The sequence below is a fragment of the Fukomys damarensis genome, unplaced genomic scaffold (assembly GCF_012274545.1).
Source record: "Fukomys damarensis isolate Sample0158 unplaced genomic scaffold, DMR_v1.0_HiC HiC_scaffold_30, whole genome shotgun sequence".
NCBI classification, from domain to species: Eukaryota; Metazoa; Chordata; class Mammalia; order Rodentia; family Bathyergidae; genus Fukomys; species Fukomys damarensis.
In genome coordinates, this window is record NW_022900942.1 from 59,159,977 (window position 1) to 59,172,748 (window position 12,772).

Here is a 12,772-nt window from a genome sequence, read left to right on the forward strand (position 1 = left end):
ACCATAACTCTGTTGCACAAACAAAACTGCATTCGTGTGGCAGCCTCTGGGATGACACTGGGTGGCAGGAAACACTGTCGGGGAGGCCTTCGGACTCCAAAACACCAGGCCAAGGCAGCCTGTCACCCTGCCTGCCTGCCTTCGGCTGGAGAAAGAGACCAGCTCGGGCCAGGCTGAGATGGGCCAGACGCGGTTTTGTAATCCGTCTGTCTCGTCTCCCGGCCCCAAAGCCTCGCTTGGTGTCCCTGTATCCCTCTGCTCCAGAAACTCGCACTTCTAACCCAGCATCTCTGTTCTGTTGTGAAAACCACGTTACTTTCAGAAGAGACAAGCGATGTCAAAAGTACCTCAGGACAGGCGAACTCTGCCCTGTGCTTTCTCTACCCTCTTGTCTTCCGCTGCTGCTGTCTGTTTTTGCTTTTGGGACCAGGCAGGTCTGTCTCCGAGGGGTGCGGCTGTTTAGCACAAGGCGGGCTGCCCTCTCCGGGCCTAAATTTTGCATCTGCAAAGGGAGTGCAATAAAGAACCCAGCTGCCAGCATCACCCATGACAGCAACCATGGCATGATGACCACATGCTGGGCGCCTCTTCCTGCCTCACAGACAGCCCTGCGACAAGGACACCCCGGCAGCCCGTCTGACGCTGGCCTCCCCCAGAAGGCACAGCTTCGCCCCGATGGTACCTGGCACACCCTGGCCACAGCAGTGGGGCACATTTAACCCTCACAGAACCCCTGCCTGGAAGGGGTCAGCGCCCCCGTGTTACAGGTGAGGACCTTCGGGTAGGAGCACAACCTGCAGATCATAGAGCAGGCGCAGTCCCGGGCGCTGCCCCCAGAGCTTCCGTACGCCCGTGGCATCAACTCACCGAGGACACTCTCGGCCTCACAGCACACAAGCGTGTGCCTGGAAAGGAAACGGCCCTCAATGACCCACAAAGCCGCTGTGAGGAGACACGGCCCCGGCGGCCTGAATTCCCAGCCAGAACATCTGTGCGATCCGGAAGCAGCACTGCGGAGGAGCAGCCCAGTGCCCGCGCATGAACCCTCCGTGCACCGTGACTGCCACTGTCACTGTGGTAGCCACAGCCGGTATCTGTTTTCTGCCACTATCTGGGAGCGATCACAGGTTCGGGGATGTGAAATAGCGCGTTTGTCATCTCCTGATGTCTGTGGACTCGGGGTCCAGGCACAGCCGACCTGGACACCCTGCTCAGCGTCGAGGTGACAGCTGGGTCGCGGTCCTTCTGGGTCCTTCTGGTGGCCTCTTCCCAGCTCACATGGCTGTTGGCAGATTTTGGTTCCTGCAGTCCATAAGCAGGAAGGCCTCTGGCTTCTTACTGGCTGTTGGCTGGAGAGCCCCTCCGGGTGGCAGGCTCTGTGGCCGTCCCAAGGGACGCTCATCACAGTGTGGCCGCCGGCACAGAGCTGCGTAAAGACCTAGTCTCGGGAATGGCATTGCCTCCCTGGGCTGTGGTCCACGGGTAGGTGCCAGCCAGGGGCCTTCCGCAGGAGAGGGGAGGGAATCCGACTAGTGGCCGTGGGGGTCACCTTGAGAGCGTCCACCACAAGTTCCTTGACTTTGTTATTTCTCCCCTACCCGCCTCAGTTTCCTTTTTATCCCCCACAGTACCATCTCCCATTTCACCCTGGCTCTCATTCCTACGATGTCACCCTGTCCTCCCATATCTGTGGGAGCCTGGCTCTGCGCAGCCTCTTTTCCACGGATGTGTAGACACAGGTGTGCAAACCGCCCACTGCCTCTCCCCACGCGCACACACGTACACCTCGGCCACCAGCACCTCCTACGCCCAGATGCAGCACAGAGCCTCCCGTGACCAGGTGTGGGGTGTGGGCCCAGCTTCCCGGGAACACCAGGTTCCCTATACTTCCACACACTTTGATGCCTCTACCCAGACCCCTGCTTCTGTAACTGGGGCCCCCACATCCACCCCTGTGATATGATTCCTTCTGGAGTGGTGTGGACTCAGAGAAGGATCACATTTACCACTTTCTCATACAGGGCATGACAAAGGAGATAAGCACAACAGGGTGGAGCCCTCTCAGGGCCCTTCCACCTGTCCTGCAACCCAGCTCTCTTCAGATCTTCTGCATCCAGGCCCAATCCCTTCCCAGAGAGTCCCTGTGGGGCTGAGTTCCAACCCTCTGACCTCTCAGACGTGAGTGCCCCAAAGTTGGGACGATCTCTGGGCCCCGCTGTAAGTTGCCTCAGCTCCTGTGAGCAAAGGGACTCAGTTAGAACACACAAGATGCACTAATCACTTGAAAACCCCCAAGGTTTTTAAGAGCTCGATGCCAGGCTCTGGGGACAAAGCTTAATGGATTTCATACTATACACTGGTGGAGGTCAGGTCAGAGCCTCTCTTTTCCTCTCCATTTTACCCAAGATCATAATTTTATTTTGCTTCATTTTAGTTTTTGAGAGAGTCTCACTATGCAGCTCAGGCTGGCCTTGAACTCAGTATGTAGCCCAGGCTAACCTTGACCTGCCTCAGCCTCATGAGTGCTGAGATCGTGGTTGTACACCACCACGCCTGGCAGTAGTTTGTTCATTTTTAACAGATCCACTGATGCTGTGATTTGGACATGGATGCTTGGTCCTTGGTGTGGCAGAGTGGAGGCTGTTAGAACCTTTAGGAGGCGGGGTGAATAGATTAATGATAACTCCCAGAAGCAGAGTGGCTCAGTTCCTTCTAGAACAGCATGTTGTAGAGGAACAGGCCTGGCCTCTCCCATCTCTTCCTTCTCATCCACACATCCCTCCACATATGGCCTGTTCCCTTTCTGATTCTCAGCCATGTTGTGACACAGCCACCAGAATCATGGGCCAAATAAATCTCTCTTCTTTATAAAGGACCCAGCCTCGGGTATTCTGCTACAGTACTATAAAACGGATTCACACGCAGTCCATAATATTCAAAGTATTTGACTTGCTGTATATATTTACGGAGTTGCACGATGGTCACCATATGACAATTTTAAAACATCTTATCAGTACAGAAGCCTCATACCTTTTAGGACTCAGCCCTCAGTCCTAGGCAACAACTCTCCTGTACTTCCTGTCTCTTTCAATTTGTCTATTCTGGACACTCATAGACAGTTGGCCTTCTTTATCTTTGAGTTCCTCGTGGACTCATCCAACTGGCTTCAAATAGAAAATACCCTGGTAAGGACTGATGCCTCCCCTGCACATCAACAGCCTCCCTAGGCGCTATCCCCTGACTCTGAGTCAGGGCCATCCATGCAGATCGATCTACAGTTGGCCGAGGGGCGCACACGTCACATGCAAATGCTGTGTGTGCAACGGAACAGGCCGAGCACCCACGGATCGCGGTGTCCGCAGGGCTCCTGTCCCGGCAGACGCCAGGTCGGGGATGAGGAGAACCGCGTCACATGTGGCCCATGACCGGCTTCTTGCATTCATAACCTCGCTGCAACCCATCCACACTGCCCTGCAGACGGCAGCACTACAACCGTACCGGAAGTGCAGAGTGCCAGAGACAAACAGCCAGGGAAGGAAGGATTTTAACTTCTTGGCATGGGATTACAAGCGAGCATCTTTATTCATTTTCCACCTCCTGATTTTTGGGGGGGAAGACTCAATACGTACAGCCTTGGAAAAGGACAGAAATAAGTACAATTCATCCATGGCCCTCAAGGAGCTGAGTGTGATCACACAAGCAGGAAAAGACACAACTCTCCACACTAGGAGTCTAACCTGTTCTTTATTTTTTATTTTTTGGTTTTTTGACAGGGTCTCATCACGTAGTTCAGGCTGGTCTTCAACTCACTGTGTACCCCAGACTGGCCTTGAACTCTCAGTGATTCTCCTGCCTCAGCCTCCCAAGTGCTGGGATGGATTACAGGCATGCACCACCACGCCAAGCCTGACTTTGACAGCTTTGATTTTTAGGGAGAAAAAGTTAACATAAACTCTGCCTTTGGTTGTCTGGAGCTTTTTCTGTTCTGAACAGGACAAGTTTGTTTGGGGAGCTAGCAGGCTTGGAGCAGGCAGCTGCAGCCCCTACCCAGGCAGGGCCGCCCTCAGCCGTGAGCTCACTGGGCAGGGATGTGCTGGGAGCAGGAGGAATCCGTTCCTCTGGAACCGTTTCTGGTCTAGGGGAGGTCAGCGCTCGGCTATCGCCAGCACTTCTGCTTTAGACAAGCTGAGGGGTGACGAGGCTGACAGGTTTCTGTCAGCGGAACAGACCTGTACTCGGGAACGCTGCAGTTTCCCGGGCGTCCCAGGAGGGCGCGTTCCGGAGTTCTTCAAACGAAGAGGTGTCTATCAAATCAGCTGAAGAAAACAGGAAGATCATGAAACGCTGACCGCAAATGTGATTTTCACAGTGCTTCCAAACATTCCTCTGGGATAAGCAGGATTCTTGCTCAAGATTTTCAGACAGGGCCCCAGGATTTCCAGCTCTGGCCATGGAGCAAGGCCAGAGGCTCAAGCCTGGCCCAGCCCCTTCCACGCCACAGCCTGGGCCTCCTCAGGGCCTGCGGTCCCAGGGCACAGGCCTAGGGGGCCCTGGAAAGATGCTCCACCTCCCTCCTCCACCTGGCTGCTGATCTGAAATTCCGCCTTAGAAATTTATATCCCTGCTCCAAAAGCAAATGCTCCCGAGAGATGGAGCTGCTTTTATCAGCCATTTACAGCTCGGTGCAAATGTGTTCATCAGAGCCTCTGCCAAAGTGTCTTCTCCAGGAGAGGAGGGGAGAGGGACTGGTTCGGAAAGTGCCTGAGGATGAAGAGAAAGTTAGCAGAAACCACACAAGGACAGATAAGGAAGACAGGGTGCACCCAGGACAAATAAGCTCCACTTCTCCAGGGTACCTGCTCAGGAGGAGGAAGGGCTGCCCCAGACTTGGGGTGAAAGGGGCCTAGGCTGGCGGGAGGGAACTACCCGGATGTGGGGACCCCGTCAAGAGTGGGGGTTAGGTCCTAGGTGCTGCTGTGTGTGGCATCCGCCTCCTCGCAGGGACGGTCCCATGGGGGACACTTTGGGGTGTTCACCTGTGCTTAGTCGCAGAAGTGCTGGGCTTCACTTTAGTACCCCAAGCGGGCTGTCTGCGTTTAAAGAAAGCAAGCAGTGTTTGTCTAACAAAATGTGCCCTTGCACCCCAGGAGGAGAGGCTGTGACCCAGGGCTGACCCTGAGCAGCTGTTTCTGAGCCGTGGACGAGGAGCCCACAGGTGGCAAAGCTTGAGTCTCTGAGGCAAGGGCTGCTCGGCACCTGCCAGCGCTTACAACTGGACCCTAATAGAGGCCACTTCAGAAGCGATCGCAAAAAGTCTGCATGGCCTCCTGCAGTCCACGTCATCCAGAGTCCCGCCCAATGGTGAGCCCAAGCAACTGGTGACAAACTCACTAACTGAGGGCCACCCTGCCGAACACGGGCTGAGGGGTGACGGTGCGTCGAGGAGGGTGTGGAAACCAGCCCTAGACACAGGTGTCTGCAAACCTCAGCGGGGCCTGTGAAGGCTGCATACAAATAAGCACAGCAGATAAAATGAGTCGCTGTGTCCAAGGAACGGGAGGGAGCAAGTTCCTCCTCTCGAGGTGCCCCAGAGGACTTTATCCACTGCAGACACCGCTGCAGCTCTCTAATGGCCTCACATCGGAGGTTCTCACTCTAGAGAATTGTACTCCCCTACATGATGTGATCAAAACATACCATGAGGGGCCGGAGTTTTGGCTCGGTGGCACTACCGCCTGCCTGGCAAGTTCAAGGTCCTGAGTTCAATCCCCGGGTCCGCAACAACAACAACAAAAAACAACATACGGTGAGGGGCCAGGGATGTCGCTCAGCAGCACAGCACCTGCCTGGCAAGTGTGAGGCCCTGAGTTCAATTCCCAGTACCGAAAACAAAACCAAAAAAATGAATTCTTATTCTTTTTTAAAATGTTTATTACAGTAAAAAACACGTTGCTCTAATCCCGCTCAGACGCTTCCCCTCCCACTGAACACACTTATCCCTTCGCTGGCCACTTTCTGAAGCAGCTCTGGAGTCCTCTCTTGTGTCTTTACAAGATACCTCCAAAAACACGGTGAATGATGCTGCCCAGTGCCGTGCAACAGAAGGGCAGGCTCGGAAAGACACGACGGTGTTCTCACCACCCTGTCCCCTGATGTGGCATCTTGTGATTTCCGGCTCTTCCCCAGAGTCAAAATGACCACAGAAGAGAAGCGTTTTGAATCAGTTCAGGACATCAAGGCAGCCACATGGGGCAACTAAGGACACTCAGGAAAGCGGACTCCAGACGGCTTCAGAAAGTGGCAAGGAACATGGGGCGCATGTGTTTGAGGAAACAGGATTTTGAGGGGGATTCACGGCAATGTGAATAATTTTTGTTTCTTTTTCTTTTTTTAATTTAAGCACACACCGTGTCTCTTGATCAGCCCTAATAGACTGGGAGCAGACAGCGCCCCCTCAGGAGCGACTGTGTTAGACCCCTCAAGAGTGACCCCTTCCTGAGCTGTGAAGGGCATTGTGACAGGGGTCCCCATGGCTTCCCAAGCCGCGTCTCAGGTCAGCAGAGTGACACCGTCCCACCTTTCAGATCCAGAGGAGTCCACCGCTGAGAGTACGCCTTCATTTTCATCGCAGCACTTTAAAAGCAAAAACAAAGCACAACAAGCTCTCCTTTGGCAGAGGCGAACTTCACTGCATTTCTCAGGACTCCTGCTCTGAAGCCCTTTTAAAGATGAGCTGCAGTCCGAAAGTGCCCTACCTCCCACTCGAGAGTTTGACGCTGGAGAGAATTCATCACTTCCAGTTTGCAAAATCGAGCACACAATGCAAGGGAGTGGGCGCCATAAATCACTCCATAGCAGAGTCACAGATTCTCCTCAGACGTGATTTTAGCATAAAGTAAATTGTATTTCCAGGACTGTAGCCAAACGCAACAATACAAATAATGATGACCAAAACCAGCAAGATGGAAGTGAACCAGAAGTGATGATGTTTCCTAAGGAAATCCCAGAATGTCCCTAATGCGCCTGGTTTCACTTGAAGATTAATTAATTAAACCGGGTTGGCCAAATCCCAGGATGGGGGACTGTACTAGAGGACAAGTCACAGAAACCCGAGGGGACACAGGCCGTTCCCGGTGCCCAGAGTGAGCTGTAACCTCAGCCAGCCGTGACCCGGAAACGGAGCCCAGGGGAGTCATCTGCTCTTCCTCCTCCTCTTCCTCCTCCTTCGTCCTTTCTCCCTCTTGGTTAAACGATGACATTTTTGCACAATCTCCACATGACTCCACCTCTGGACTGGAAGGGTTCCTCGCAAATCACCATCTTATCAACAGCAAATCACTCATAAACCGTCGATACGAATCCACCTCCCTGACATTCTTCACCCGTGTGAGGCAGACCGAGAGTGTAGAGGGAGGGGACTAACATTTATTTCATACAAGGACTCTGCTGCCTCCTCCATGACTTTTTCTGTAATTCTCACCGCACCGCCACCAGGTAATAACCATGGGAATTTAGCATGGTTATTTTAATGACAAAGAAACTTAAGTTCTGAGAAGTAAATTGCTCAAATCCAAATATAAACAACTTAGAAGTGGAAAAGAGAAAAACGGGCTTTACAGAAGCACTGCTGTGGCCTGTGTACCCTATTTTATATCATTCAGGAAAGTCAGGTGAAGCAGTCGGCTTAGTTTCAAAGTAATTTAGGCCAAGCACGGTGGTGGATGCCTGTGATCCCAGAACTCAGGAGGCTGAGGCAGGTGGATCACTGCAGTTCAAGGCCAGCATGGGCCACATAGTGAATTATATACCCTGATCTATATAGCATGACCCTGTCTCAAAAGAAAGGTAATTTAGACAACTGAGCTAGTGTAGTAGTCTACTTTCCATTATTGTAACAAAATGCCTGAAGTAAGCTAACTTTATAAAGAAAAGAGATTTTTTTTAGTTCACAGCATTGGAAGCTGAAAGTCCAAGCCAAACAGTGCAAGCTCTGGCGAGCGCACCTTGGCAGATGAGGAGAATACATCGGGGCCTTGGTAGATGGGTAACCAGAAAAGTGGGGCCCAGATCCCTTCCTGGACAAACCCGCCCCCAGTGACGAGTCTGCCCACCTCTTAAAGCGCCCCCCCCACCGTGACGTCCCCAACGCAGGACTGCTTGGGAGAAAAAACATATTTGAATGCCGCACTTGTGTTCCTCTGTCAGCAAGGCCCCTCTAAGACAGAAATGCAATGGGGCTCAGCCTTGTAGAGCATTGCATCTTTCTTCTTTTCTTTTTTTTAAGACAAGTGTCAACACACATAGTCACTCACTATGCTGCCAGGGCTGCCCTTGAACTTGAGGCAATCCTCCTGCCTCAGCCTCCCAAGTGCTGGGATTACAGGCGTGCACCCCCATCCAGCTAGCATCATTATCTTTAGTGGTATAAGTTTGCCAAAAGGAGGGGAAAAGTTTTAACAGTACAATAATTTAGTTTTAAATAACACTGAATCAAAATTATTTTGACCTTTTTAATTGAGGTAGAATTCATATTACATAAAATGGACCATTTCTTATATTAAAATGTACAGTTTGTGCTGGATGTGGCACAGGCCTGTAATCCCAGCCCTCAGGAGGCTGAGGCAGGAGAATCACTGTGAGTTCAAGGTCAGTCTGGGCTACACAATGAGTTCAATGCCAGCCTGAACTACAGAGTGAGACATAATGAGAAAGAAAGAAAGGTCGGAGGGGGAGAAAGGAAGGGAGGGAGGGAAGGAGGGAAGAAGATAAAGTGTACAATTCAGTGGCTTCTAGGACAGTCACACTGCTGGCTGGAAGGGACTTTCCTTTGACTACTTCAGAGTGTATTAAAGAAAACATCTCAGTTTGGCACTAGTATATCTTTAATGACTCTAATACTCGATAATCTCCATTTTTAAAAAAGAAAAGCTTACAGCCTCTGGTAAACAAGAATACAACAAGAATTCAATAGCACAATTTTGGTTTGGGTGTTTCAGTTGGGTTTTTTGTGATTTGGTTGGCACTTACATTTAATGGACCCACATTTCTGTTTATGTAAAAACAAAATTCTCTGCTTAAATAAATATGTAGGAAAACAGAAATGTATTTAAAGATAAAATTTAGAAGCTAGATGTGTAGTGGTGCATACCTGCAATCCCAGCACTCAGGAGGCTGAGGCAGGAAGACTGGGAGTTGGAGGCCAGCCTGAGCTGCTTGATGAGTCTGAAACCAGCCTCCGGCCCATGATCTGAATATGATTTCCTCCCTCTGAAACTCATGCTGGAGTTTAATCCTCACTGAGAGAGTGTTAAGAACTGGGGCCTCCAGGAGGCAATTGGGATTAGATAGTCAGTCATAGGCTACAGCCCCACGATTGAATCTTGGTAGCCTTATAAGAGGAAGAAGCTGGCCATGGTGGTGCACACTTATAATTCCAGCCTGTGGGAGGCTGAGGCAGGAGGACCCCAAGTTTGAGCCTAGCCAGGGCAATTCAACAGTTCAGTGAGACCCTGACTAGAATTTTTTAAAATGAAAGGACTGGGGATGTAGCTCAGTGTGAAGTCCCTGGGTTCAGTCCACAGCATTGTCATAAGAGAAAAAAAAAGGAATGAAAGAAGAAAGGAAGGGAGGGATGAGGAGGAGGGGACGAGGAGAGAGACCACAGCTGCACACCCCCTGTGCCGCCCCAGGACTACCCGCGGGACAGCCACACGTGGGGACGGACACCTCAGCTTCTAGAGCGGGCCAGAGCCAGGAGCCCGCAGGCCTGTGCTCAGAAGACAGCAGTGCCGGGTACAGGACCGGCAACCCAAAAAGACCTGTGGTTCTGGGCCTGAGACAAGGTGGCAGCCGCACGGGTCAATCTGTGCCCAGGGACAGCAGGCGAGCGGAGGGACACGGACATGGCTCGCCGTGCAGGCTGCGGAGCCAGGGAGCTCAGGGCCTTGAGGAGGGAGGGAGGGGCAGGCGAGGCCTGCAGGATCTCCACAGGTTCTTCACCCCAGGCTTCCCGCAGCTGGACGGGTGTGGGGGCGGCCCCGGAACGAACGACAGGTCGGCTCCCGCACGTTGTGGGGCAAGCTGACTGCGCACCTCCAGAGCTGGCCCCACTGCAAGGGGCTCCCCGCCTGCAATCTGTTTCTGATGACTCACCGTGTGTACACGGAGCTCCCATGCCCGGTGCTTCATTAGCAAGAGGTTATCAGGAAGAAAAACGGGGCACCCATCAAGAGATAAAAATCCCTGACGCCCAGCAGATTGTCAGGAAGATTTGCAGCCGACTATGGACGAAGAGACATTATCAGGAAGAAAAACGGGGCACCCATCAAGAGATAAAAATCCCTGACGCCCAGCAGATTGTCAGGAAGATTTGCAGCCGACTATGGAGCCGAAGACAGCACGCATGCGCACTCGCAGACACATGCGCGCGTGCGCACGCGCACACACACACACACACACACACACACACACTTGCGGGTGGTCCTAGTGGAATAGTCATTCTTTCTAGACACCCAACCTAGATTATTTGCTATCTGAAAGACAACGTTTCTATTTTTATTTATTTACTTAGATTTTTTTTGAGACAGGGTGTCACTATGATCCCGAGCTGGCCCTCGAATTTGTACCGATCCTCCTGCCCTAGCCTCTCAAGTGTTGGGATTTCAAGGCACCAGCCACCACACCGGACCCCAAGATTCTCCTTTTTAAAAATGAATCTAAAAAGGAAACAATTCATGACCGCTCCATCGTCCCAGTGAGGTGGGTGTGATGCTGTGAAACACTGATTTCCCGCCCTCTTGGAACAATCAGGTTCTGATCCACAGAAGCTACAGTTCCCTCCTACTACTGATACATCGCTGGTTTCCCTTCCCGTCCAACTTGTCACCGAGTTCCTCCTGGCCCCTCTAGCGCTTTCTCTGCTCGGCCTCCAGTCTTCCCTGGGGGAACCTGTCCAGGACGGCAGCTCTGACCCCGAGCCCTGGGCTCCAGTACCCAGGATCCCCCGGGGAGGCAGGTTGCCCACCTGCTGGGCGTTTCACACTCAGCCAGTCCTCAGCAGGACGGGGGGTTCTCCTTCCAAACCCCTCCCCTGTCCTCTGCTCCTCAATGATGACAGCATCCCAGCAGCGACCTGTCCCTCCCTGGCAAGGACCTGCCAGCTGTCTCCCTGCCTCTTGTGCCCCATTCCAAGCTCTCCGGGGCCACTGCGTGCCTAGTGTGTGTGAGGTCCTGGGTGCCGTCCCAGCATTGCAAAAGTGAAAACTAAACACGGAAAGGGCTTCTGTCAAAATACGCGGCCTGGCGGGCAGTGTTGCCCCTCGCCTGCCCCCGGCCTGGTGTAGACCCTGCCGCCAGCGGGGGCCCAGACTGCGGCGCAACGGTGGCCTGGAACAGTTGGCCGTCAAGTGACACTCGATGTTCCCAGCCCCACGGGAAACCCCGCGGAAACAGGCGAGGGGGGCGAGGGGGTGGAGAAGTCGGTAGTGAATTTGGATCCTGCGGCTGGCGAAGTTCCCACCCAGGAGAACGGTGGGGCGGGGCGGCAGCCACAGTCGATCACGGAAAAGCCTCTTCAGATACTTCGCCTCAACCTGCTTCAACAGTTCAGGGGGCTCAGACTCCTCACATCGCTCAGCAGGCATTGTCCTGATCAGAGCGTGGAGAGTCTCTGGGCTCATCTGACAGCGGAGCCTCCTCACAGAAAGCTCGCGAGACCCTAGCGCGCCGCCCCACTTACAGAAACAGTTGGGAAGACCTGCCTTCTGAAGATAGCGGAGCAGAGAGGGAGCAGAGAGAACGCCGGAGTGCCTGCTGTCAGGCCTGTCTGCTCCGACTCCCACCTATCAGACTAGCAGCGGAGGGTACACTGCCATCGCCCCGGGTGGGGCCTTGCGGTTGGCCAGCCCAGGGGGACTTCAGACATCAACCAGGACCAACTGAGGCCAAACCCGGCAAGGTACAAGTCTCCAGTGTGCACAGACCTCGAAGGGACAGCAGATACGGACAGCAGCCAGGTGGTTGTACAAACTGCATCGGAAGATATGCAAACATCGGACCGTGCTGACGTCTCCGGTAACACTTACGTCTCAGACGACTGAGAGATGACCCCCAGCGGAAGAGAGAAATAGGCCGGCGAGAAATACAGAAGCTACTCGAGAATGTCACAGAAAGAAGAAACAATAGGTGAAATGCCTGGAAAACCAAGATAAAACTCTTATAGAAGAGTTTAAAACTTTGAAGGATCTTTCCTCTCATAAAAGTATTCGATTCTTTTAAAAGAATAGTTTTGTGGACTTCTCTAAAAAGTTAGGTGGATTTTTTTTGGGGGGTAGGGGAGTTTTATAAATTAAAAAGTCAAAAATGAAGCTAATAGGCTTTTGCAACTCAAAGATAAATGTCTTATCCGAGAGATTTGGTGACAGAGGATACAATGGAAAGTGACGTCAAGTGAGCTACCGGCACAACTGGAAGCTTTGTAAAAATTAAACCTAAGAAGCAAGAAATGAACTTTCAGCAGTTGAAACATTCTAATTAGTCATCAGTCCATAAATGGCAGAGAAGGCCTCCATCCAAATTCAGTAAATAGAACTTTTAAAAATAAATCAGTTTCCCCTATAGGTTTGTATTTGTTTCCCCAAATTTACCTTTTTCAGGAGTGTGTGTGTGTGTGTGTGTGTTTGTGTGTGTTCTGTTTTTACCAATAAATTCTAAATTACAGATTAAAAGAAAACCTGATGCATTATGAAATATATAAATTATGTGTTCTGATTAT

General features: G+C 52.1%; 1 pseudogene; it reads left to right on the forward strand.

The window, feature by feature from the left end:
- Positions 1–1,038: 1,038 nt before the first annotated feature.
- On the forward strand, positions 1,039–12,276 carry LOC117283746 (annotated as a pseudogene).
- The last annotated feature ends 496 nt before the right edge of the window (positions 12,277–12,772 follow it).